This window comes from Phalacrocorax aristotelis, chromosome 1 (assembly GCF_949628215.1).
Source record: "Phalacrocorax aristotelis chromosome 1, bGulAri2.1, whole genome shotgun sequence".
NCBI classification, from domain to species: domain Eukaryota; kingdom Metazoa; phylum Chordata; class Aves; order Suliformes; family Phalacrocoracidae; genus Phalacrocorax; species Phalacrocorax aristotelis.
In genome coordinates this window covers 141,393,149-141,420,607 of record NC_134276.1, presented here as the reverse complement: position 1 = coordinate 141,420,607, position 27,459 = coordinate 141,393,149, and the positions used below count along the sequence as shown (strand labels likewise).

The 27,459-nt window shown below is 43.0% G+C and overlaps 1 protein-coding gene across 2 annotated transcripts in view; it reads left to right on the top strand.

Moving 5' to 3' along the window:
• Positions 1-27,459, top strand: part of PRR5 (proline rich 5) — a 92,764-nt gene that overhangs the window by 8,869 nt on the left and 56,436 nt on the right. For both annotated transcript variants that reach the window (XM_075112714.1, XM_075112725.1), the window contains exon 3: positions 14,454-14,591. The gene's annotated coding sequence lies outside the window, so the exon portion shown is untranslated. The remainder of the gene's footprint in view (positions 1-14,453; positions 14,592-27,459) is intronic.

Here is a 27,459-nt window from a genome sequence, read left to right as displayed (position 1 = left end):
TGTCATGAAGACTAATGAAACAGCTAACACATCTATTGGGATTCATACTCTTTCAGCCTGAGCTTTCCAAAGCCTGGTGAGATACATCTGGCAGAATCCTGAAGAGCTCAGAATGGCTTTTTATCCACAAGTCCTACTGAGCGATGTTTACATAATATGGGGCAGGATCCCCTGTGGTTTGACCTTTGGGTATGACCCAACTCTACTATTGTATGATCCCATATAAAATCTAGAGGCATGTTGTGGTTTGGGATGGCCACAGTGATTAGAACTCGTCCTGGAGGGGCATGGGGAGCTTAAGCAACCACTGCTACTGCTTGGGCTGGCCCCAGCAGCTCCGTGCACGCGTTCAGAGATCCCAGATGTAGGCAAATAAAAGCCATTTGCTTAGGTTCCACCCCCCACTGCCTTTTTTTTTTTTTTTTTTAAACTCCTGCATCTGCTGTGTTGCACAGTCTCCTGCCTGCTGCTACAAATGAGACAGTAATCGAGCAGATTTATTAAACTGATAGATTAAAGAACAGAATATAACAGTGGATTTAGTGGAATTTGAAGACAGTTTTAACCTCTGAGGAACACAGCATGGTGTGCTGGAATAAGGCTCAAAGATGGTGGTGCCCTTGGTCAGGGTGCCCAAAATCATGGGGAATTTGAGACACTCACTGTGCTTATGTTTTAAAAACACATTGTTGTTTTGCTGACTCTACAGCAAAGCCCCTATCTTCCTACCCTGGAAACAAAGTACAGAATCTTTAGCGTGCTAGTGATGCAAGTCCCTCTCAGACCAACACTCGGTTTAGTTCTGAATTTATTATGATTTTTGCTTACTGAGGGGAAGTCAAATGGATTGTGGTGCTTTGGGTGGTGGCAGGAAGTGTCAGAGAATGGTGAGTCTGGCACTATTGCAAACAAATCTTGGTGCTCGTGGCTTGCTTTGTAGCTCCCAAGCGGGGTGTGATGAGCCAGGGCTTATGCCCTCATGTTATGGAGTGGAGTGAATTCTGGGAGAGCACTCCAGTAAGAAATCTAAGTGCACAGTTTATGTGAACAAGTGTGAGAAGTCAAATAACACCCATGCATTTAGCCTAGCTAAAGGTATCGGTTCATGTCACATTCAGTTTTTAGGTATGAATCTGGTTTATCAGCAGCACCACGTGCCCTTTTCCTTGGGCCTTTCCATGCAAACAGTACTATCTCATGCTGTAGCTGATGCCTGCAGTGCGGACAGCCAAGTCTTGTGTGGGTCCTATTTCCCATCCCTCCCTTTTTCTCACCCCCTCTGATTACTTTTCAGTTTCTTCTATTTAAGAACTGTAAAATACTACAGTAAACCTATTACTCTCTGGGGTTATATTTATCTGTTGCTGATTTGACTGAACAGAGCTGTGGAGCAGCCTAAAAGATAAGACCATGTGAATTAGGATACTAGGTTATGTTGGGGGCTTTTAGTTTCTACAAAGTGGAAGAGCAAATACTGCAAACTTAAAGAAATACAAGGGAAATATTTACTGCAGCCTCTATGCATGGAATCACTTCAGGGGAGGATGCAGATTTTCCAGCTCTGCTGTACCTCAGTACACCAAAGTGACACGCAGCGCAGCTCCCTGGTACCTAAGTGGAAGATGGACATTTGGCACAGCAATGCTTGATGCAGCTACAACCTTGTGCCTTGTCCCAGCAAGGTTGTGCAGTGGGGACAGCGGCAGCAGAGAATGAGGACAGATGGGAAATGGCCTTTCAGTTTTCTCTCTTCCCTCCCAGGAAAACCTGGGCCACGTGAAGTCACCCCTGAAGCTAAAGCAGTTTAAAAACTCACTAAGTCAAGCCACCACCCTTGCCAAAGAGCAGAAATCTTGTCTTCATTTCAGATAATTCTGGTTTGACCACCAAAAACCCCTTTGTATTTGTGATATTCCAGCTATTTATATTAAAGAGCCAGTCTGGCTAATGCCTTCTTGGGGGAAGAACCTTCCTCTTATAAGGGATACCAACCCTGGAGAGTCCAGAGAGGACATTTATACTCAAATAGAAACAAGCAGAGCTTTTTCCTGAATCAAACATCCCCCATCTCCAGTGTGTTTGCTGGCTGACTGCTTCAGCGTCTTATTTGCTGTGCTTTCGTGGCTCCCTGGCAGTGCTCTCTGCTGTTGCATTTCATTGTATGTTTTCTGTTAACACAAAGGCATATGTGTTAATCTCTCATTTTCCAGGCGATTCGGCGTTCTCTTCCAGCCTCTGGCTGTCCCCTTTTTCTCAGCTCTTTCCCAAGGTGGAGGGCAAATCTGGTAAAAATATGCATAAGGGGGGATTGACCCAACTTTTCAAGACATTAAAATTACTGCAAAAGGAAACCAAATGGGCTTATGCCCTTCTTTATTTCTGTTTGACTTTTTGAATAGTAGAAAGTCAGGTTCAGCCCAGGCTGTAAGTCTCCATGACCATAGTAAGTCAGACAAGGCAAGAGGGACTCTTGCATTTCTTTCCTTAGCAAAACCTATAGCCTTGTGGCCAAATCCCACAACCTTAGAAAGGCAGCGAAGTATTTCAGCTCTTAAAGGCCTGCCTGCAGACTGCTCCATCATTGAAGAAAATGCACTTGGGGGACTGTGGGGGAGGGAGCGTCCCCTTGTCTTTGATTTTGGGTTTCACTTTTGAGGGTTATTTTTATCACTTCCTTGAGCATCACTATCATATCAGAAACTAACTTTTTAAAGCATCTTTCTTCTCCTGCCCTTTAATGAACAGATAAGCGCTACCAAACATCATTCCATGAATATTTCATCAAAACCAAGACATTCCTGGTGTGTGTATATAAGGTAAACAAATGGAAGGAAGAAGCAGGATTTTATAGCAATCATATAATATCAATAGTAGGCTTTCAACGTCTTCTGAGGCTTCAGAATTAATTGAAGGCAGGGAAGTAATTTTTAAATTACCTTTAAATAGAGCACTGAAGAATAATAAAAAAAGCTGTGTTGACTCTGCATGGGGAACAGAGCAGCAATGATCTGGCCCATCTTTCTTTGGGGATGTTACAGTCGCCTCGGTGAGGTCTTCAGTATTCAGATTTGTATACTGACTCAGTGTGAAACAAATGGAGTCCGCCAGCCTTTTGTAAAGCCTTTTTTTCCCTCATTGTTTGAAAATGAAGGGAAATAGGAAGGAATTTTCAGGTTTGTTTTTTGAGTCGTCTGGCTTGCTGCTATGAGATTATGTGAAAACGCTTTTGCTCCTCTTTAGTTACCCGTGAATGATTGTGACTAGAACATATCCCAAGAAAACATATGCTTCTGTTTTTGCTTATGCTTAATTATCTTTTTTGCGCTGCCTTCCCACAGCGCCTACATCAGTCAGGTTTTGGTCTGTGAGTCTATGAGTGAGGCTCTACAGTTTGAGAATAATGCAAAAACCCTCAACAAATAATAATTCAAAAATCCTTAAATACAACTGCTTTTATGCTATTTTGTAGATGCTTAAGACCCTGCTTGATAAAGCTTGGAGGAAAAATCATCCAACTTGTAGTTAATTTTGATTGGGGTGCAATTGCCCTTGAAGCTTGGAGAGTCTTCCCCAAATAAAAAGTCTGAGAAGTGATGCTTAGGCTTGTGCAGTCTCTCGAGCAGCTTTCAAGTTTGGTTCTTGGGGGTTTCCCCTTCTTCATTCTCTTTTCGTCTGAACCGTTTGGCAGCTTTCCAGCATTGTTCTCCAACCTGCTGTGAACAAGTAGAGGAGTGGTGTTCTCACCGCTAATTCAGCAGAGATTGAGCGATAGCATTCCGCAAAGGTTAGAGATGCCAGCTGAGGATAGGTTCAGAGTCACCCACCTGGCCACGTGCCTCAGCTTGTGGTTCCTCCCTGTTGTATGTGCCTGTTTCTTACCCAGTGAAGACAAGCGTTACCAAAGCTGGCCATCGCTCTTCAGGATTTCTCTTCTGATTGCCTATTTTTTCAAACATCTTTTTTCTTTTTTGTTACATAAGTGAAATAACTGATGCTCCAGTGTAAATACTGTGGCCCTGGCAAAAGCCTCTCCTCTCTCTCTTCATTATAACTGCTATGCACGAGACTGTGTCTCTGTAAAGCGGAGCAGTGGCAAACAAGACTCCAGGTGAATTCGTCATCAAAACAGTTACCAGCCAGTATTGTCCACCAGCACAGATTTGACAAGCTCCACAGTATGCCTCAATACCCACATTCCTCTTTCTCTTTGGTTATCACCTAACTTTTGCTATTGGAATGCAGAGTTTTCGTAAGATTCCCCAAAGTTTAGTTTCACACGTAGCAAGTTCTTCTGTTTGGGTTGTGCTGCTGGATCTGAAATCTAAATCATGTTGCCCTTCAACGACTTGTGATACTGGATCTCCAGTGTTTCCTTTGTTTTCACAGAAGCTTGAAAATTCGCCAACTATATCATCTTTTGCTGAATAAGCAATTTTGTTCAATTTTAAATGACTCCTCCTACTTGCATAGGGTTGTTACTTGCTTAGAAAAGGATTGTGGAGATAGCCTTTGAAAAGTTTGTAGGTTTGCATTCTCCTTGCTCCAGCAGAAAATTGCATTGAGGGTCTGGATGGATGACTGGGATAAGGCACAGCAAAGATGCTGTGCTGCCATCCACTTTGCAAACTTCTGTTTCCAGTTAAAATATGGAGAGCTCCCCTTTCTCCCAGCTAGTTGATAATGCCCCTGCCCCTCTGCCAGCAGTTAGTCTTGCATGTGTCTGCTTAGCAGAATAGACTGTGTGAGTGCTCCCTAACCCACCTGAGGCAAAATCAGAAAGCTCAGGTTAAACTGCAAATGGGAGCTGCTTAAATGAGGATGGCTGCCTTGGTATTGGTGTGGCGGCTGCTCCTCTGCCCCAGGCAGGAGGGATGGCTGGACCTGTGGACTGCTTTAACCCTCCCACTTGCATCCATAAAGGGATCTGTTTGCACAGTGTGATGGCATCTAAGCAGAAGCTTAGACTGGTTTAAATAAATGCATTTAACACTAGTGCAGCAATCATATTTTCACAGAAGTACAGTGTTCCTGTGAGCCTGGATAACATGTTAGTTTGCAAAATGTTCACCTTTAAAGTGTCAAGTATTGTTTTTCTAGCAGCTCTTTCCCTCTCCTGTGCCTGGTCAAGGGGTTAACACTTGGGCCTTTAATTTATGAGTAGGTTTTTTGTCCACGTGCCTTGGCACATGTTCCCAGAGCTCGCAGTGCTGTGCAGGTAGCAGGCTGCCTGTGGTCTCTCAGCAGGTGATAACTCTTCCTTTGCTGGAAACAAACTCATCCATCCATTCATGTGTGTAAATCTCAAAAGTAATGGAAATTTCAGTAGGAATGAAGACATGACAACGGAAGTCTCTCAGGACAACCTGGCAAAATAAAATGGGGAAGAGAAAGACTCTACCACCCAGACTGAAAAGGGTCTTATTTTAAAAAGTTTTAAGCTGAGTAGAAGTTCAGCCAAGTTGGGAACCAGTTGGGTAGTCCAGGATAACTCATTGGTTTTACCAAGTGGAAGAGAACAGGGAAGAAATTTTAGATTTTTCTTTTTCATGATGAAATACGGTTCCTTTTTTCTTTCTTTCTTGTTTTTGTAAGAAGGATGTTTCCTTTCAGTTCAGGTGACACCAGTTTAGCACTCAAGATGGTCTTGAGGCTTTCATGATTGTGTGCTCACAACAGTGGCAGGTTGGGATAAAGCAATGCAGTGATGGATGATGAAGTGATGTCGTATTCTGGCTATAGAATGACTGAAGGGGAGACTCTTGGTTATATTGCTGTTGCAGTTACTTGATCATGCTTGTACTTAAGCAATATGTTAGCAGAACTATTGGACTTTACATAAGTACATGGAAATAGACACTGAAAATACGTATATATTTGTACATACATGCTAAGTTAACAAACAATAAAAGGTCTGGTAAGATCTCCTTGGAGTGAGAAGATACCTAGAGCCAGTGCCAGTGAGGATGCTACAGCCTCCTTCAGTCACCTGGTAAATGCCATGGTCTAAGTCTTAATGGACAAGCATATATTAGATTTTTCTTTGATTAAACCGCCAGCCATCCTGCAGCAACGCTTCCAAATCATGCTCTCCTCAGCTGATAGGCTGGATTTTCTTCCTTGATTTCTTTGCAGCTGGTGAGCCAAACCAGCATCACACCTGCCTGCCATTCATCCGCCAGCTTTGCTGGTGCCAGACCAGCTGTGCAGTAGCAGTTGCCATCTGTCCAGGGTAAGGACAGATTGCTAGTACAGACACTCAGGAAGTAATTATAAGGCGAATTTAATTTGCTCTTTGAGCATGTTGAGGTCCCAGTAGTTCTCCCTCCCTCCACCAAAAGAACTGGGGGCCGAGGGGGGGGAATTAAAGGAGGGAAATGGAGGAAAGAATCAAGCTGAGTCCTTGCCATCTGTCCACTGCGACTCGTGCAGCTGCTCTGCCATTGACAGGTTGCTGTCTCTCTATCCGGTGCAGGCAGCCAAATGACTTGCATCGTGAACACAAACCACTGAAAATTAATACTAGTAAATAGCCTGGTCAGAATAAACAGTACCCAGAGGCAGAGCCTCTAGCTGCTTGAAAACCTTCAGTATCCTCTTCCTTCTTCTCTCATTTGTTCCTTCTCTCCACCCAAGATATTATAGCACCCATCTGCTCCCTGGGGCTGCATGGTTTTTGACAGTCCCAGCTCCAGGGGCATGCAGAAGGTGTCCTCCTTTTACATGTGAAGAATATGTATTTTGCGTCTGTTGCTGTGGAAACATGGCAAACAGGCAAACATGGACTTCAAGGTAACAAATAGTAGAAACCAAACAACAATTCCAAGGGTGTATTGTGCTTTTGCAAATGGCTTTAGATGTCTTTCTTGATAGAGAAAGGGGGTGTGTGTGGAGTCCACCTCTCCTTTCAGAGAGGCTCTTTGGGGTGATCTCATAACAACCTGGGATCTGATTCAGTATCTGTTGACATCAATAGAAAAATACCTTGTATACCAATATAAAAAAATCCAGCACAACACTATTTTTGGTTTTTCTCTCCTGGTATTACTAATGATCATAGAGATTTTCCAGAGATTAGTCACTGGCAAGTGTCCCTTCCTGAGCCTGAAGGACCATTCAGACAGTTGTTAATCCCCAAGAATGACTCTGTGCTTTAGTCATTACTGAAAAATTGAATATTGTTTAGAGGCTCCATGTGTGTCTCATAACTGTTCAGAGAGGTGTCACTCCACCATCATCAATGCTCCCTAATGTTTGCACTGTAGGATTTTCAATTTTTTGTGGCAAGAGCACAAAACGATAGCTGAGTTGAATCCAGGTGCTTTTTGTGATAGTCTTGTAATTGCTGCTACTTCTGTTTACCTCTTGTTTTCTGAAGTCAGTTTATTTCCCACAAAACCCTTCCCTACCTACTGCTTCCAGCACACCAAGTCCTGACATTGCTGCACATGTAGCCTCTGGCTGGTTTCAGTGATGAAGGATTGATGGAGCCAAGAATCTGACGATTTCTGTATGGTAAATCCAAGCCCAACATTCATGTCTCCCCAGACTTTGGCAACAGAGATATTAGAGACCCAGTCTGTCTCCTTCCAACTATACTTTACTCTCTGCTATTCAGGCATATCATCCTCACTAGAGAGGGGTCAAAAACTTCTTTTGTATCCTTTTTTCCTTTTATTCTCGAGGGGTTCAGGCAGCAGTACCTGCCTTTGAGAATGGCAGCAGATGCAGGCTGTGGAGCTGTAGTCTCATGTTACTAGGCTTCCTCGGGAAGCTTTTGACTAAGCAGCTGCCGTCTCATGTGTAGTCAGAAGCTGAGTCTGAAGGTGTAGTAGAAACGTCAGAGGAAATTTAAGAAGCCATTGTCTCCAGCTATTTGCTACCTTTCTTCAAAATCTGAAAGGCTGGAAGAACAGAAAGTACCTCAGTACTGTATCTGGCAGCCTCACCAGAACCTCACCTTCTTTGGCAGTGTGGCCGACACCACTGGATTTTGCACAGAGACAGAGTATAACACATCCTCTCTGCCAACTTTGCTTTGGTAGAGCAGGGGAAGAGGCAGAAGGGGTAGTAGTGTCATCATTTCTTCAGTTTCTCTTTCTAGACTTGGAAAACCACTATATTGAGATTAGGATGAACCGCCTACTTATTGTTCTTTTTCTTTTCCCTTTTCCCTCACACTGTTAAATGCAAGTGGTAATTACTTATGCTTTCAGGGTGCATGAATGTAGAGTACTACCATGCAACGATATGAGACTTTTTTTCTTTTTTTTTTTTTACCCCCCTTTTTTTCCCCCTGCAGTCATAGTGATCCTGGAAATGGAGAATTATGATGTTTCACATTCCTTTTGCCACCATGCCACCCAGCCTAAATTTTCTTTTGCAGCCAGGCCTTTGTGAGCATCTCTTTTCTTGTAAAACTCTGCTACAGGTCCTGCATACATGTCTAATCTGGTGCCAATGCCAGCATCGTTAGGCTTGGTTATCCTGACTGTGGCCATTGGTAACCCCACCTCTGCTCTAAAAATAGAGAAATGTGAGTGGCTTTTGCCCCGGTGTGTGCCTGAAAGGTGCTGAGCCAGAAGCTTGGTGATTTGAGTGGGGAAGTCCATGTTAATGTTGGTGGGCCGTAGACCATGTTCAGCAAAGTCTACAGATCTGTGAAAGAAGACAGATAAAATTGTCGAAGGGGTTTGTGGGTCGTGACCTTGTAATTCCTTTTTGCCACGCAGACTTTAAATTCTTGCTGTGTTGGAAGTCACTTTTGGCTCTGCTCTGCTGTCAGATGCCTCTCTCTCCCTCTTCTGTCACTTCTTCCAAAGCTTGCTTATCGCTGGCCGTGCCAGGAGCAATGGATCAGATGAGAAGGGTGTGATTTGTTTCTCTAAGCTGGTTATGCGTCTCAGTTGCCCAGGATCCATCGGTCTCTTAATCCCTCCAATAGAGGGTTGCTGTTGTTCTTAATAGGAAGCTACTGTTCACAGCGGATGTTTTTCACATAGGCTTCAGAAGCAGCTGCCTTAAATGTGGTCTGGCACCTCTGCAGACAGACACTGAGCAGTGGGCTCAGAGAGGGGCTGGGGCTAGGATGGCTGTGGGCAGGACCTCCCTGTGGCGCAGGAGTTGCTTATAAATAGGAAGACAAATTTAAATGCTCCCTTTTTGGTTTTCTGCCTCCTGCAGTTCTTAGGAAGGAGGCGGCCAAAAAGAAATGTTGGTATTTTAGTCAAAAGCAAAGGCAGCTGAAGGGGAATGCCTTTTTTTTTTTTTTTTTATGAGAAATGTAGCTGCAGAGATAGTGCCAGGCTGCTGTGCAAAAAATCCTGCCTGGATTTGCTTGGTTTTCAAATACAGGGGTGAAGCAATTGACAGTCCCTGTCCATGAGATTACCTAAAGTGACTGAGGAGACCCAGCGGTGAAATTCTTCCAAAATGCCCTCGTTTACACTCACCATATCCTTTCCCAGTAAAACCCATCAAATGCTGCTTCAAAAATTCATACATTTGAGTGCTTTAATGGAAGCAAAGGAGACATCTTTCCATTTTGTCCTGAAAGAGCCCGTGGAAAGTTCAAAGGGAACTTCCAGTGTTTAGTTATGCTGCGTTCACCCATCCAAGAACTCTTGTCCCTGAGTTACTTGAAGTGTTAATGTTTTATTGAAATCACTATGGGATGTTGACTTTCACGTGAGACCTGTAAAACCAAGGCACTAATATATCAAATATTAATTTTGCTTAAAATGATGCACAGTATGAATAGGATTTTCCAGTCTTCCTGCTGAAATTGTTGAATATTTTTCTATGATTTTCATTAAAGCAGGGCCAGGGCAGTGGAGAGAGATTTAAAAATCTCTGTCTATAAAGGCATTATGAATTTGAGGAGCACTGCTGTTGGGATTTTTTTCTTCGTCTGTTGTGTTAAGTCTTGACAAACATGCTACTGTTCTACCTCCAGGATTAAATTCACAGCCTGCTTGCAGTGTGAAAACGCTGGTAGTGGTGCCGTTGCACTTGCATGCATTGCTTGTGAGATGTTTTCACTTAGCCAAATACAAATTAAACTTGGGGTACTGTGAAATCCAGTTCACAAGGTGATCTCTGCAAAATGAAGCATCACCACCTACGTCTGTACAAGCACGCTTGCAGTAATCTGTGCTCCTCTTGTCCGTGCCATCAATTAGTCCTTACTTTTAAGATTCAGTCTACGAGAAATGAAGAATGAGAAGGGTTTTAAATATGAATTATTGGAGTTTTGAGTGTGGAGAGAATCATAATCTAAGATAAGAGGGAAGATCTTTTGGTGCTTTTAGACTAGGTTAATCCTGTAATTAGCCCCTTGAAGTTTTATTCTTGTTTTTGGTATATTCTAGCTTTTTCTTTGTTTCCATGGAGTTACATTGGACACTTTTTAATGCAGAGCTTTCTGTAACTTTCTCATCCAGCTTCTTGTAGGAGTAACACCAAGGATTTTAAGGAGAAATTATTACCCTTAGGTTTCTGTCTTCATAAGTTTGTGTTCTCAGAGATATAAAAGCAAATTAAATGTCACTATTGCAGCCGAGAAGAAACTCGACAATATATGCAACAAAAACAGACTGTCAGCGAAAAAAAATCAGCTATGAGAAGTCAGCATTAAAAACAATCATCTTATTTGTCTGAAGTACTATGTTGCCCCAGGGAAAGTCAACAGGAGCTTTCCGATCCGTTTCTGTAGCCAGAATTCATCAGAATTCATCCTTTAGTTATAATTTGAGTTTATAGTATGAGCTTTAATTCCATTAAAGTGAAGTATTTTTTAAAGGAGAAAGATCAGGGAAGTAAGGCCCAGAAGGCGTACTGACATCTTTTTCTTTCTGGGGAAGAAAAGAAAAATATTTTATAACTGCAGATCTTTCACAGGTCTGAAAAAGTGAACTGAGGTGCTTGGGAAGCCAGGTATAGCACAGGCTGGTAACCCCGTGGTCTTGCTTGTTGGGACCAGATGTAGACTGGCTTGTTAAATGGCCAGGGAGGGGAAAGCCAGAGCACAAAACGCCACTTGCTTTATAGACTGAAATAAGGCTTAGCTAGCCTAAAGTAAAATCTACACGTATGTAACTCGAGGAATAAAGCCAAGAGTGCAGATGGTATGTTTTATATCAATGTCTTTTCACTTCATTCTTCCTATGTACTTTTTTCCACACTCCTGGTGGATTGAGCTGAGCTTGCAAAACTCTGAAAGTAGTGACCAAGCCTTTGCAATTTCCAGCCATTGATGTTTCCCAGTCATTGCAGCCCCAAATTAAAATCTTCAATAGAAAAAGGTCCATAATGGTGCTGCTGTGGGTTTTCACACAACAGACCTTGATCACATTAGCTTGCCAGGCTGATTGTAGTTTTAACTGAAATCACCATTTCCAGCCAGTGTGGTGATTCTTGGCTTGCATCGTTGTGGACTTCCGTCAGTGAAATGATAGAGCTTATTTGCCACCCACTCAGGGCTGCATTGAAAGACACATGCAGTAACACCCGAAATTAGAGTCTGTGTGACTTTTCTCTCTGGCCATAGCTGGCTGAGCAGTAGGTGTAAGTGGGGCAGCTGGGGCAGCTCCACTGAAATACTGGTGTGCAGCAGCTCTTGTTGTTGGTCCTGAGGAGGAACTGACAGTCTCTTTGCTGAGCAAGTTCATGCTGTATGAAAAATTAATTTCACTCACAAGTAAGTTAAAATACAGCCACTTAGAAAAGGAGGACAGTTATGTTAATGTTTTATTTATAACGCACCTGTGATGCATGATCCTGCATTTTACCCTGTATTTTTGAATACTCACTAGTAATTGGACAACTGGCCTCTCTGCCAGAAGTAGTGTTTTGGATTTGAACAAATGCCAAAATAGCTGTTCTTTTAAGCGGCATCACCAGCCACACTACATCTTTTCCTCCTCTGCCTCACACATGCAGAATACACCTGGAAATTAGACTGACCTGTGGCTCAAAGCAGTTTGAGACAAATCTGGATTTGTGTCAGCTTTGGGATCTGAAAACCTCTGGAGTCATATTTATTTTCCATGCTGGTCAGGAGGTCTCTAAAGCTACTAAGTGACAATTATGTCTGCAAAAGTGTTTTGAGTTGTTCACTGTGGTTCCCCTCAGAGACTTCTGCTGCTGCTTTCCCTATAGCGAGGCGGAGGGATGGATAAGTGCTATGCGCCTGAGAAAACTGTAAAGCAGTTCTGAAATTCTGCCTCCGGGAAATGCTGGTTTAAGGCATGGCATCAATACTTGATAACAAAAGGCTACATGAATTCTTGATTTCCTTACCTGCCAAAATAACATACTGATTGCTCAGCTGGTGCAAGGAATATGCTTAATTACAGTCTCCTGAAACTTCTGTACAACAGCATCATGGGTTGGTTTTTTTCAGGCATTCTCTTTTCTCTTTCCCCAGAACCTATAAATAGTTCAAGATATACGGGATATTAGATGAAAGCAAGATAAAGGTAATTTACAAGTTTAAAAAAAATAATTCATACTTCATACATGCATTGATGGAATAGCTGAGCTTTGATCATCAAAGTTAGGTCGATTTAAATTAAAAGGCAGTGAAGTTTTATTCTGAAATAACCCCCTCCAATACTGAAGAATAGCACTGTGATGTTGGTTTATTACCCTGGCTAATCAAATTGTAACAGGTTATAGGCAATTTGGAGGATTTTTTTTTTAATCTGCTAGCATAGAAATGTCAAAGCAGGATCACCAAGCAAAACACTATTTTTATACCTATAAGCATCTAATCTTTTGAGAACCAAATAGCTATTATTACACTTTATGTCCATAATATCTGTCTAAAATCAGTGGGATTTCTCATATACTTTAAATCAGAAGATTAAGAATCTTCGTCAATTTGCCTTTTAAGCAGGGAGGGGAAAAAGCCAAAATTCATGACAAGGCCTGTTATTTTAGATACTTTGATAGTATCCACTTCCAGCTGAGATAAGTTGGCCATAGCTCTTGGAAGACCTCAATGTCCTGACCACTCCAGCAGTTTCAGCAGAAGCTCCTAATACAAACCCCGCTATGTCAAGAAAGCTCCACTCTGATACAGCTTGCTTTGCTCAGAGCAGTTTTTTATGTAATCGTACAATGCCTAGCTGCGTCTACAGGAGTTTTTGTTGGTATAGCATGTTCGCAGCCAGTGTACTATGCTCGTGTCTTGTGGTTTTGCTATACATCTCTCACTTCCAATTTGTTCATGTGTCATTTCTTAGATGTGCATGTGCTGCTGGAAAGGTTGCTTTCCCTACCTTTCCCCCAGGTACTAAAAATATCGGTTCGTGGCTCTGTAGCCTACAAGCTGCGGATAATTTCCCCCATTCTGCAGGCTGTCTGCTGAGCTGCTTATGTGTGCACTCCTTAACGCATTGCAGTCAAAATGCACTGACTTTGCACAACACTTATTTAAACTAACACCTCTGATTTTGACTAAAATGAGCGATAACAGAATGAAGCTCACACCCGTAGAGCAGACAAAAGGTGGGCGTGTAGGGGGATTACTTAGTTCTCTCAAACACAGGAAGGATTAACCTGAAAATACATACTTTTAATAACACATGCAGTTATTTACATCCTTGCAAAGTGGGTATGAAATGCTACAAAACAAAAGCAAGGGCACTTTGTAGCCACGATAAACTGAGTCAAAAAGGATGTTCCTAGTTCAATTTAGTGGTGTGTTAGAACTGGGACTAATTACGCAAGTGCAAGGTATGAACCATCATACTCAGGATGTGGATGTGTGTGAATACTGCTGAGTGTCTCTGTGTATGTATGTGTATTTTAATTTTTTCTAATAGTGTTTTGTATTTATCAGTGATTTTTTAAAAAATCTTTAAAATATGAAGATGTTTGTATTGGGATTAGAAGTCACATAATAATAAATTCCGTGTTGCACCAAGATATGCACTCTGGGATTGTTTATTTTGTTAATACTCATCTCAGAGAGGCACTTCAAGACCAGCTCAGGACAGACAATGATGATATGACCATCATTTGAAGCCCTAAAGAAAGAATTCCCAGTATTTCTAAATGATGCATTTAAGATTTTTCTGGGCTTTATAGGGCATCTGCTATCCAGAGGTGATCACCACAGGTCATGCAGCATATTTCAGACCTTCTTCTGTCACCTCTTTAGTGCTAGACACAGAACCACTTGCACTGTGTGTGCTCAGGGCAACTCTTACCCTCTTTAGTGGTAAGTGTAGCTCTACCGTTGGTATCAATGAGTTGCTTCCCCCCGAAGAAAACAAAACAGAAAAGGGAAAAGTGCAAGAAGAAATGTTTATTTCTGTCAGTGATGAGATGGAACAGCACTTGTTTTACTTCTGCTTGTGTCATGTATGTGCTTATTAGTGCGCTCTTGAGAAACAATTTCTAGAATAGCAGTATGTGCAATACTACATTTTGTCCATCTTCTCTTGCAGAGCTGCCTTCTTTGCAAGGGGCTGACTTTTTTCAACCAAATTGTATCATCTGTCAAGAATTTTCATGTGACTCTTGGAAACCTGCTGCAGAGTCTTCCCTATTTGCTATTCAATCCTGTTTTCTTCTCCCTTTAGCAGGTAAGCACATGTTTCTGCAACACTATTTGCAACTGGAAAATGTTTCCAATTTCAGACACCTGGAGAGTTTCTTTTGTTGGACTCACTAGGGTTAACATTTCTCTTCAAAATTTCCCACAGAACTGACTGTATTTTCTGCCATAGAAAAATATCTGAATAACAATGCAGTACTTTGGGATTTTTAACATCAGCTCATGTCAGTCTACGTCCCTGTAGCTTTAGTGCAGCTTAAAAAATGGTATGCGTGGACTTTCAGCTGTGAATCTATTTACAGCTGAATCAGGGTTGTGAGCAAGCAATACAGAAAATTGCTTGAATTTCTGCTCTCTGAAAGGAGCCTCTAAATAACTTTATGTCCTTGGGAAAAAAAGCCCTGAAGTAGAGAGCCAGAATGGGTGATGCAAAAGCTTGGGTGTTATCCACCACAGTGAGCTCAAGCTGAATGAGAGGGTTCAGAGACTGTTCACCAAGACCATAGCCACACAACCACTGCAGAAACAGATTAAGCCGCCCTGTCTGACTGTGCACTGAAGCATATGAGGAATTCTCAAATGACCTGTATATAACTGACATATATATATATACACGGGGTGTGGCAAGAAGCGGCGCTGAACAGCTGAGTGGTAGTAATATCTTACACAGCTGCAGCTATTTCTGCAGAGGTGCTTGGCACAGCCCTCTAGAGTTCCTTAATATTCATTGCTATAACTGGATCCACATTTGAGATTAAAGGTTTCTAGGAAGGACGAAATTGTATAGATTTCTTGAAATCACTTTCAGTAAAGGCTAGTCATTAATGGAGAGTGTGTGTGGGGGTGTGTGCGTATGCATTTATGTGAAAGGAAAGTAAATGTGCTTAATCTGTCTTTGACGTTGTTCTGTTTTTCTTTTAACATTATCATCGCATGTAGAGGCTCATTTTTTTCAAAGCAACTTAGAAATTTTCTCAAAAAACAGTTGCCAGTTTCCTCCTCCAAAATAATTTTCTTTCTCAACATGTTAAGAGACTTATTTTCTCTTAAAGATTTCTTTACTTCATCACTAAGCTGCAGAATCTAACCTCTGCCATGGCTTCAGGTTCTTCTCTGTGTTTTTTAAGCAGAGAGGTCTTTTCTAAAGGGTTTACCCTTGAAGACTTCTGTTTTGATTTATTTGGCAGTAATGTATGCTGTCTTCTCAATTTGTGTCACGCAATAAACGACGGGAATGCCTATTCCATGCTACTTCATTGCAATGGTAGCTGGATTTTGCTACAGTGGTTAGTTACTTGATCTCATCTCAAGCTGCAGGAGTAAATGGTCCCTTATAATCTGCAGCTCCCACTGGGGCGTGCACCATAATCCAGTGCAAAGCTGTGGCCTACAGCAGGATTTAGCTTGGTCTTCAAACTGGGCACAGATGTTTAAAAGTGAGAGAAATAATTTTCACTTGCGCTGCACTTTTTTCCCCAAGGATTTCCAGGGTGTTGTTACCTACTGCCAGTCTGGATTCCCTGAGAAGTGAGTTAACAGCACTGGTAGCAGAGCGAGGGTATTTGATAGATATGCAACGGGAACTTGATCATCCCAGGTCATGAAGAATATGGGTGTGGGCATCGTTCTTCTACTTAAAAGTGATTCCTCTGGAAAAATTCAGGAATGAATCTGAATACAACTCAGCCAGGAAATCCCTGCTACCTCTGCCCGTGTTATTTCAAGCATACCCAGAAAATTTCTGCTTGTGAACTTTACAGCATTCTCTAAAACAAATACCCATGCCTGCTGTTAACTAAGTTAGCAGTCTACCAACTAATCTGTTACCCAATGTGAGTTCTGTCAGCAGCAACTCCAAATACTGCTGTTCGGAGTGTTCAGCCACTGCCAGCAGAACTAAAAGTTGCTCTAATACTTTACAGAAATACTTTGAAAAGTTCACTGTGAACACTCCATCTTTTTGTTCGTAGTTAAACTTTTTACTTGTGGTATTGTAAATAACAGCCCCTCAGAGTGGAGAGAGGTGTGCGTGCTTTCTGTTTTCAGTAGAGCATTTGCAAACTATCCCACTGTAAACTGTTTATAGATTACTACGTAATCTGTAACCTTGCTACGATGGACAGTCAGATCAAAGTTCCCATCACCTGAGGAGGCGTTATTAGACATTATGCCTTGTGCAATTTACCACCACCCTGACAGTGTGCTTGTTGACTGGAAATACCAATGCCTTATGAAAAAACACTGCCTGCCTGCTGCAAACCCAGCATTTTAAAACCACTTGGGTTTTTTTCATTGCAAAAGCCGTAACTTCTCCCTTGCTGGCAATATAATAGACTTTAAGTGATGCTTATGGTTTTAAGTGCAGTGTTGTATTCAAATTTTATATTCCAACAGTGTGCCGATTTTCACAGTTACGTTTATTATTTGCTCTTCATCGTGGTATGATATAATTTAAAGGTCTTAGGAGTCTGGTCCTACTGTAACAGGGACAATAGAAAACACATACTGAAGGTTTCAGGCCCCCATTACCTTACATGTGCAGGCCATGACCTTCATAAATGGTTGTACATAGGTTTTACTTTCTGGGTGTGTAGAGTCCCATATTATTCCATGGGAATGTCAGAGGTTTCATATCGAGCACATAGAGAAGCCTTGGCATGGCAGGGGCCTAATCAGAAACAGCAAAATAATGTGTTTGCTGTGCTCACAAGGAGACAGAAGTCGGTAGGAGAGTGTTGTGATAATGAAGGAGGTTAGCAATGTTTACTGTGTCACAGCCGATAAGTGCTCAATCTTTTAGTAATTACTGTTATGAAAAGTTCCTGGCACAGCTGTAACTCTGCTCCCTTTTTTTCTCTTTCTCCAGTACAAAGAGGAGAGCCTGACAGTGTCTTTCTTTATTGTTTAATTCTCCTTGTCCATTGCTAGAGCAGGTGTTACTCTCAACTCAACTCTTCCCTAAAATCTCAGCTGATTCCCTAGCCAGAAAATGCTCCTAACCAGCAAATCCCATTTGCTTTTCTGTTGAGGCTGTCCCATGAATGCTGCAAACTTTGCCCTTTTCTCACAATCCCGTAATGCCTTTGGTCAGCAGCAGACTCTCCTAGACTTACTCCTAATTTAATATCTCCCTACTTGAAATACCAACTGAGCTTGCAAACCAAAGACTTTTCCAAAAGGTCTCTTCATCTAGGGTCAGAGCACGTACTTGAGGAAGTGAGACATTCATTAGTTGGATGCCAGATTATTTACATTTGTATCATGATGAACCAGGCAGTAAGAGGCTGGGGATGACATTCATCTCATCTAACTTTAGGTATTTACAGCTTGGAATACCATATCCATATCTGAACTACTCACATTATGTTCTCTTTATAGTTGGTGGAGAGAACAGGCATGTCCCCAGCATGGTTTACCTGACCAGTTTTAAATATCCTTTATAGGATGCAATGAAGGGCACCCTGGATGTGCCTGGTTTTCTCCAGCAACTACAGAATAAGGCCTGGATTTTCCTGTACATCTCTACTTGTACACTTCTCACACATCCCACTCCCAATGTCCATTACCCCATTTCCTAGTAGCTAGTGCTGAACGAGCTTAAAAAATGGAAAGGCCAAGCTGGAGTGACTGAACTTTATCGCAAGAGGGTCTTAATTGCACCTTCTAGTTCTGACCTCCCAGGTCACTACACTGCTGTCACTGTGGTCACAAGTGTCTCTTCTCTCTTCATAGCTCTCACAGAGAATTTAATCAAAAGGAAGAAAATATTTCAAATGTTATTCCCAGTTTTCTTCTGTTACTTATTTGCCATCTTGGTAAAATACAGACAGTAGTAGATAGAAGCATAAATATTCTATCTATTCTATCTGCCTGTCTAACTGTGTGTAAAATAACTATCAACTATATAACAGCTGAAGTCTTACATTTATTACATCTAATTTTGCTGTAAGTAAAAGCAGGCGAAAATAGTAGAGGAAAGAAACATATTTTTCCCCAACTCCACACAAATGCAACCCAAACAACTTTCATAGAGCTGAGCAAAGGAGGACAGGTTACCTCACTGAGGCTTGAATAATCTTCCACAAGTAAAATAATGACAGTTACCAAAATGCGGCCTTAAAAATCATATACAGGAAAAAAAAATCATGACGTGGGCTTGAAAAATGATTATATTTTTATTTCTTTAGAACTTGTGTTCTGCTTTTGAGCTGAAATGGGACTGATTCAGCACCTGATGTTAAAGACTAGATAGCATTTCTTGATAAAGTAGTAAGGAAAGATTCAGCCTATACTTAGCTCCTATACTTTTTTTTTTAACACTACTGGATCCCAACAGTAGGGTTAGAAAGCCTTTTTGCCTTTTAAAAAAAATGCTTCAGAACATTTGAACGAAGATGATTTTCTGTTGAAAGCGTAGGTAGGAAGCAATGCACTACAGTAAATGAACAGTGAAAATTTCTATTTTATTCCAGCAGAATAAATCTAGATGGGTTTATGTTTCATATGGCATGCTAAATTCTTGTACTAAACCCAAGGAAACCCAAATGGAGTCAATGAACCAAAAACCTGGACTGAAAAAGCTGTTTATCTTTATGCCAGTCTGAGTCAAAAGTTCAGTTCTGGATACTCTCCTACTCTACTTCCTCAGAGTGTTCAAATCTGGATCAAAAAGTTTCTGTTGGAGCCAGTCTCTAAAACAGATGACTAATAGAATTAACATAATAACACGCACATATATATACGCACATATCTCCTTTTTAACATGCAGAGTATTAGCTGAGGGCCAAGGTTGGTTTAGGTTTATTTTATGTATAACGTGATTCAGCTCTTCCGTCCCTGGCCTCCTCCGTTCTCCCAGTCTGGCCAAATCTTTGTGCTGGCTTCTACTGCTGCATAGGCAAATATTGCAGAAAAGAAGATGGCTTTTTTTTAAAAAATCCTTTTTGGTTTGTTTTTACCAAAATAGTAAAAAGGTTTTACTCTTTCTCCCTGTGTTCGTCAATCAAATTAAACAGACAGCTTAAAAATTGATGCAAGCAAATGGCATCCCAAGTGCCCTTGTGCATTTTATAATTGCACCCAGCTGTGATTACAGTCCCACAGAATATATTTTTGCATTTTCTTTTCTTTTGGTACACTTCACTGGTGACTCACTTCCCAGAAGGGATTCACCCCTTTTAGGAGAGAGAGAATTTACTGGTTTCATGACCTTTTATTTCTGCAGTAGAAATGGGTGAACTCACTTGGAATAAATACGAACCAAGCCAAAACATTACACAAGACAAAATTAATTCCAAATCTGACCTTTCAGAGTCTTAGGGGGGGAAAAAAAGGGGGGGGGGGGGGAAAGGGTTGCTTCCCTCCATCTTGTGATCAGTGCCCTACAATTTGCAAGCACCAATATATCACAGCAAGGACTAAAGCTTTATGGATATGTATCATGGTGAAAAGCAGATGAACAGCAAAACTGGGGGACTTGTAGTGTTATGGCTGCTTTTTAGGTTACGTGTCCAGAGCATGGTGGGGGAGCCCCTGCGGCCATCTGGAAATGCCCAGATGCCCTGTCTGGTTTGAAGCTGCCAGTATGCTTTGCTGCTCTGACCTACCTCACCATGACCGCTCTATAACAGCATCTCTCTTATGAGGAAAGGCTGAGAAGCCTGGGTTTGATCAGCCTGGAGAAGACTGAGGGGGGATCTCATCAATACCTATAAATATTTAAAGGGTGGGTGTCAAGAGGATGGGGCCAGGCTCTTTTCAGTGGTGCCCAATGACAGGACAAGGGGCCATGGGCACAAGTTGGAACACAGGAAGTTCCACCTCAATATGAGAAAAAACTTCTTTCCTGTGAGGGTGACAGAGCAGTGGCACAGGCTGCCCAGAGAGGTGGTGGGGTTTCCTTCCCTGGAGACATTCAAAACCCACCTGGATGTGTTCCTGTGTCCCTGCTCAAGCAGGGCGGGGGGTGGGTGGGTTCGACAAGATGATCTCCAGAGGTCTCTTCCAATCCCTACCATTCTGTGATGACCGCTTGTAGTATCTGTGGCTCAAAAGTGTGGGAATGAGAAAAGCAGCACTTAAAACCATAATGGTGATTTGTGTGTTCCCCCCTTGCCATTCAATGCTGGGCTGTGGAGAACAGAGCAGAAGCGCGAGGCAAGGTTTTATTTGCTTGTTCGGGACGTGAGAGAGTCCTGTAGGAAGCACCTCTCACCAAAGAGGGGTACAGGGAACCTAGCCTCAGATTTTTGTTCCCCTCTAAACGGGGGGTGGTATGGTGCTGCGCCAGGGAGCTGTCTGAGGGAGCAGGGGACCAGGGACAAGCCCCGGAGTTGTGTTTCCTGAGGGCCGCTGCCCCTTTCATGCCATCGGGAAAACCAAAAGATGGCCATCGTTTATTAAACAAATCACACTTGAGGAAACAGCAGTCGATTTATAAATGTTTACGGGCCTTAACCTCTTTCAGCCCCGGGCTTACGCCGGCGGAGGGCCCTCAGCGGGCTGCCCTTTTGTGCCGCCGGCAGGGGGCGGCGCCGGCACTCCCCGCCCTGCCCCCGCTGTCGGGGCGAGGAGGCGAGCGGGGCCCGGGGAGGGGTGGGGGCGACCGCTCGCCTTTGGCGAGCGGTGATAAAACCGCTTCCTCGGCAGCGTCTCCTCAGGTCGGGCAGTGGTAACGTGCATCCTGCCCGAGGGAGGCCGTAACAAGTCATGAGGGGCTTTGTCAGGCAGTTAAAATCTGATTAAAAAGCAACGTGCCTGGGAGCATACCTTCACAGATGTTACAGTGCCTTTTTAAATTTTTTTTTTCTTTTTAATGTTTTTATATGGCTGTTTTCAGGTCTTCCTCCCCTCGTACCCGGTGGGTGGGTGTGCTCAGTGCCGCTGCGGCAGCTCCCGTGCTGCTGAGGGGGACGCACAGACCCATCACCTCAGGTCTTCAGCCCTTCAGGTATCGTCAGGCTGAAACCTGGCATGTGGCTCAGGTGGGCTTGAAATAAAAAAAAATAATTAGGCTGACACAAACAGGTTTGTCAGGTTTTAAGAGTCAGGGTGAGCAACGGCTGCAGTTTTTGTCCCTCTTCCTGTGATCTTCCCCTCAGCCATCACCCTGTCTCACCATGAAAATGTCAAGTTGGTGAAGTTTGGTACCAACCTATTTATAAAGATCAAAGTATCTCAAAACTCAAGACAGAGATTTGAGCGTGGAGCTTACCACAGTCCAGGCTTCCCCACTCATGAGAGGTTTTCAATTTCTTTATTTTTTCCAATGGCATTCCCAAAATGGATTATGCTCCACAGAAAGTGATTCAAGCAAGTACTGGCTGCAAGCCTGAGACTGCCTGGTCTATTGCTTTCTGTATGAAGGAGCCATGCATCCTAGAAACATGGCCCAGTGCTTTCAGTATCAGGATCCCAGTGGTCCAGAGAACGTTTGGGAGCCTTGCTCGAGATAAATCCTTCAGTGTTTCTGCTTTGGAGTGGGGCAGCTCTGTCTGCGTGGGCTTTCAAACCACTGGCCATAGAGCAGGGAAGCCTGAAAGACCCTGGATAGCTCACAGCTCCTGATGCCATGAAGCTTAAAACCTTTGTGGTCCCAGCAGTTTTCTAAGGGTGGGGGGAAGGGGGAAGTTTTAGTTTTCCATATGTTTAGTAAACTTGAACTATTTTGCAATGAAAAGTTAATATAGGCTGAGTTTGGATAACAGATCATTTGAAATGACTAAAGGAAGCCTAGTGAAGAAGAAAGCTGGAGCAGCAGGACACATTAGGAAAGAGAGGCAGAAAGATACCACAAAGCTGCTGAAGACACACAAACCTTCTGAATGACACCCCTGTTCCTCCACCATATCCCTCAGTAGCTTGAGGAGGCTGGCGTTTCTGCTGACTTCATGGAGGGAGGAGTACCTCAACTAGTTATCTAGTTGTTGCTACCTTGTGGGGAAAAAAAAATGTTGTCTGGAAGGAAGTTGCCTTACTTCCTCAATAACAAGGTGATAACTTCAATGGTGATGTCATGTTGATGTCTGATTGAAGATTGAGGCTGGCTAATGAGCTGGAGTGAGAGTGAAAGGAGTTTTTCTAAACGTTGTCGTGGAGTCTGAAAAATTCCAGCACTCTGCCCTTTGAGATAAGTTATTTCCCAGAGCATCCTGTGAAAACACTGACGTGATACATACTGGGAGGTCATAGCTCTGGACCTGCTGACTTGGTGAAATGAAGACTTAAAGGTACAAGTGTAATATAATTTGTGTGACAAAGGCCTTTTTTTTACCCTTGCTGTTTCCACTGCCCAGTATCTCAGTTTGCAGGGACTGTCTCAGCATGTGTGTATAAAAAGATGGCGAAATGTCCCCATATTTAAGTACCTAATGAAAGCTCCACCATACTGAATGCTACAGAGTCCATCTACATAGCTAGATGTTGCAATTTTGGATTATCTCTAAAATCTCTCTAGTGATTTTTCCATTCAGGAAAATATCCTTGTGATGCCAAGGGAGAATGATAAATTTTCTGAAAGAATCGGTTTGCATTGAAAGCCAGGCTTTTGTGACTTCTACAGGGCTACAAGATTTGTTCCGGGGAGCTATAGTACTGTTTGAGTAACAGCAGCATAGTACGACCGGAGTCAAAGTTCCCCCAAATTTGCAGAGCTGTCTTTTGCATTGCTCAGTACTGAAGTGACCTCCCTGACTTACGCACAAGAGGTGGCAGTAATTTCAAGGTATGGTTCATTTTTCCAGCCATGCTCACATTCTCATCAAGAATATCACACAAGAGGTATCCTGGCTTTGAGAGTAAAGCCAGCATACCACTCGTAACTAACAGCTGGCCACCAGTGCAGCTTATTAGAAACTCAGTTAGTTACTGAAGTGGGTTCTTCATCTTGGTGACCTTCCAAGGCAATCAGAGCCTTCTCGGAAGACCTTGAATCAGAAATGTTTGGATATAAGAAAAATAGCACTGCGCAGAACACAATTCTGATCTCCTAGGGTTCACAGATTTGGAAGGCGCTGTACCATATATAACTGTAGAAGACAGCACTGAGATACTGTAGCTGCTGCATCAAGGTCATGGTGTTCTGGGATCCAGTTAAAATTATGCAAGATAAGCAATCTAGGAAAAAATTCACATAGAGCTCAGGGAGGAAAAAGTCATGTGTTATGAGCTCAGTTACTTTTCGACTATCTCATGATCTTGTAAGAGCACAAAGTATTATAAACATTTGATTTGCTTATTGATCATAACTCTGAGACCTTGCTTTCTAAATCATAGTTACAGGTTTGACTTTCATTTACCAGCATAGTTGTGGGCTTGCCTTGGAGTATATGCTGGTTGCAATGGGTTGTGAATTCGGTGAGTGGGCAACAGTGGAACCTGGAACTGGCATGCCTGATGCTCGGAAACCCACCTCCTTCCCTGGAGGTGATGTGAATAGAAAAGGTGGCAATGCTACAGGTCCTGTAATCCAGAGCATTGATCCTTGCCTCCTCCAACATAGCCATTGTGCTCATTCAGATCACTGTGCTGTCTTTAATTTCCAGAACCTATGAAGTGATAATGAGGAATGATACTGCGAGCTAGGGGAATTGCCATTTGATGGAAGGCTTGATATTTTGGATGGGGGTGTAACAGGCCTATTCCTATCCTTATTCTCTCCTGAAGTACAAGGATAAAAGATTTAGTTGTCTACTGTATTTTAAGAACTGCTTATATTGTTATGCTCTGTAAACCAAAAACTGCTGCTGGCAAAGGGGATGGGATTTCATGGGTGCTTTGAGCAAAGGTTTCCTTACAGGTATTGCTAGATTCATGACCTGTGTTAGATTAGGCTGGTGACGGGGGACTTATTCTGAGCTCAGCGCCCCGCTTCGCTAGCTGGAGTACAAACACGGAGTGAAAAGGGTAAGGAAGAGCTAAAGAAGAGCTCACAGTCCAAACAGGCAAGACAAAGATTTGATTCCCTTAGAGCCAGCCGAAGATAGTTTTGCAAACACCGTGTTAGTAGTACCACACTTTGGTCTTCTTTTTCTTTTTCCCTTTCCTTTATACTTAAAAACTTTGCCTGGGGAAGAATTAGCTAACCAAGAGAGATAAGAAAGGAAGAGGGAGCACAAGAGCAAAGGGTGACAGAGGACCAGGAAAGGAGCAAGGTGGGGAGACTGAGAGTCAGTGAAAAGATAAGAAATGTCATCCAGCAGAAAACTGTGAAAAGAAACTAGACATGGATGGTTGCTGCAGTCCGGATGGTCCTTTGTTCAGATGCAGGTGTCTGGTTCTGCTGAGAAAGTCTTCTAGGCACATTCATGCTGCTGTACATCACACTGAACAAAACTGGGAAGGGAAGGTCCAGGAAATCGGCCCTGATCCTCCGCAGGTTGCAGTGATTACAGGTGGCCGTGTTTGGTGCAAGCTAGTGTATCTCCAGGGCAGGCAGTGGAACTTCAGCAGCCGTGGCTGCCTGCGGGTTGGTCTGAGCTTTGTAGGACGGACTGCACTTGCAGGTGTTACAGCAGAAATGGCAAGGGAGGCAGAGCATACCTTTCTGGCGGTAATCAAAGGACTCTTCTTAAGTGTCACCTTCTGCTTGCTTAGGAAGGAGATACGGTCTTGGGCATTTCTTCTTTTTCACAGCATAAAAAAGAAAGAAACCCCATGTGTGGGTGCTATATAGAATCATAGGCTAGAATATCTCAAGTTGGAAGGGATGCAGTTGAGGGAGAAGAAACCCAAATTATATCTAATGGGAGGCAACTGGTCATGTTGGTCACAGGATGCAGAAGTAAAGTAGTACACAGGTGTTTCAGAGATTGTGGAGACTGCACAGTAAGCCCAGGTCCGCTCCTATAAGTCAGAGCTTGACTGTGGTGAGGGTAGAAATAAAGCAAAGGAACAGCAAAACCAAGGCTGTCCTGTGACCAGCCTCAATAAACGATAAGCAGAAACTGTCCTTGAGAGCACCTGTATCTCCAGAGGTTGTGGAGTCAGTGGGGTGGGTGGGAAGGGTGCAAATAGTGCCTGCTCAGTTTCATACTGTCTTTATTCTCTTTATTCTTTGTTTTCTGTTGATAAAGGAGCTTTATATGGATGTTGTAGCAAAGGAATTGATGAGTCATAAGGTTTGCAATTTCATTTCCCCCTCTGCTCCTTTTATTTTTTTCCCAATACTCACATCTCCTCCTTCCCTCCCGCCTTGCCCCTCCTCTGCTGGCGCAGCAGGACGTGCTGTGCCTTTAAGAAGTATGGTTTTTCAGAAGACTAATTCCTGAGCTTTGGCATGTGTTGAGGCATGCCCTAAGTTTTGTGGTGTGGTTTATGCAAAAATAAAGTGCATTTGTCTAGGGAGGTTTTTAACTCCTTTCTGCCGTAGATACACTTGACCTCTTTGTTCCTCGCTTGCACAGCGTACACCATTCAGCATTTCCATAGGGATTTCTGCTGCCTTGTCCAAAAGAGCAGGGGAGATAAAGTGAAGTAGCAGGCTTTTTCTCCTCCCCCAATTAAAATTTATATTTATTGAGTTGTTTTTTGCATGGCAAACCTCTAGTGAATAAAGCTGAGATAGCAAATTCTCTTTCTGATTATATTCTCCCACTGGCACCAATATCGCTGCAGTGTTAGCCTGTCATTGCAGTAGCAGAAAGGTGTAGCCAAAGACACGTTGACCTGTAGCAGTCACAGCATTGGCAGCTCTATTATGAATTTCATATATTGTGAATTTCTTAATGTTCCCGTACATCAGTGTTACTTTTTGCTTCCCTTCCCCTCTCATCACGGTCAAAAAGAAACTTGTAGGAAGACAATACAATTGTACTGTAAAAATTAACACAGCATTATGTAAATAAAATGTAGGGGGTTTTTCTTCTTTCTTTTTTTTTTTTCTTTTTAGCAAATCTCATTCTTTTGAAACCAAGTGTATGCTTGGGGAGGTCTGCCTGGAATTTTTTTTAACATTTTCTGGGGGCAGCAATGCGATCTTTAAACTACAGCTCCCAGCGAGAATGTTGCAGGCGTTACAGACATACCAGTAGGTAACTACAGAGTTACCCTTGGTGATTATTTTAAAAGCCGTGTTTGCTACAAGGTCCTGGATCTGCATGCTAACGTTGTCTTGTAATACCAGCAAAAAGCCTCTTGGGCTGTCAGCCTCTATTCATGTACCTGTACATTGTTTCAGGCCTCAAGATAGCAAGCAAGTCCAGGTGAGCAGAATTCCCCTATATCTCCGGCACTGTGGCAGCTCCGGGACTTGCTATGCCATCACCCGCAGGATGTGGGCCCCGCAGATGAAAGAACAGTTTCTAGTAGAGACAGGCTTGTTTTTATGTGGAGAGATGTTGGAGGGGAAGGGCGGGAGCAGGAGCTAGGGCTGGATGTGCCTTCCACACTGAGGTGGTTATGTGGCTTTGATTAAATCACTTAACCTTTGAGCTGCAGGTTTCTTTTGAGTGAAATAGTGGTATTGGCATCGTGTACGGCATGCTGGGATTAAATGAATTAATGTAAGAGTACTTTACAAGTCTCGGCTCTGTAAATGTGCTGAGTGCAGTTGTTCTATTTGAGAAGCTTGTAGAGCTTGTTACTGAGCCTACAGGAGGGCCCCTGCCAATCCCCCATCCTCCCCTCCCTCCCAATTAGTCCGGTCAGCGCTCTTATCCCTCTCCATGACCAACAGCGAGCAATCCCTGCCGCTTAGCCTCTCGATCTTGAAGCAGAGCTGTATTGCGGCAGCTCTCTTCACAAGTAGCTACAGGGGAACGGCCGCACCGTGAGCCCTCTCTTCTTCATCGCCCTCTGGCCACCCGAGCCCAGGGGGTACGTGGCTACCCAGTCCCTGCCACATCCCCTCATTAGCGTGCTGCAACAGGAGGTGGAGGTCCTGGGATCACTTGACATCT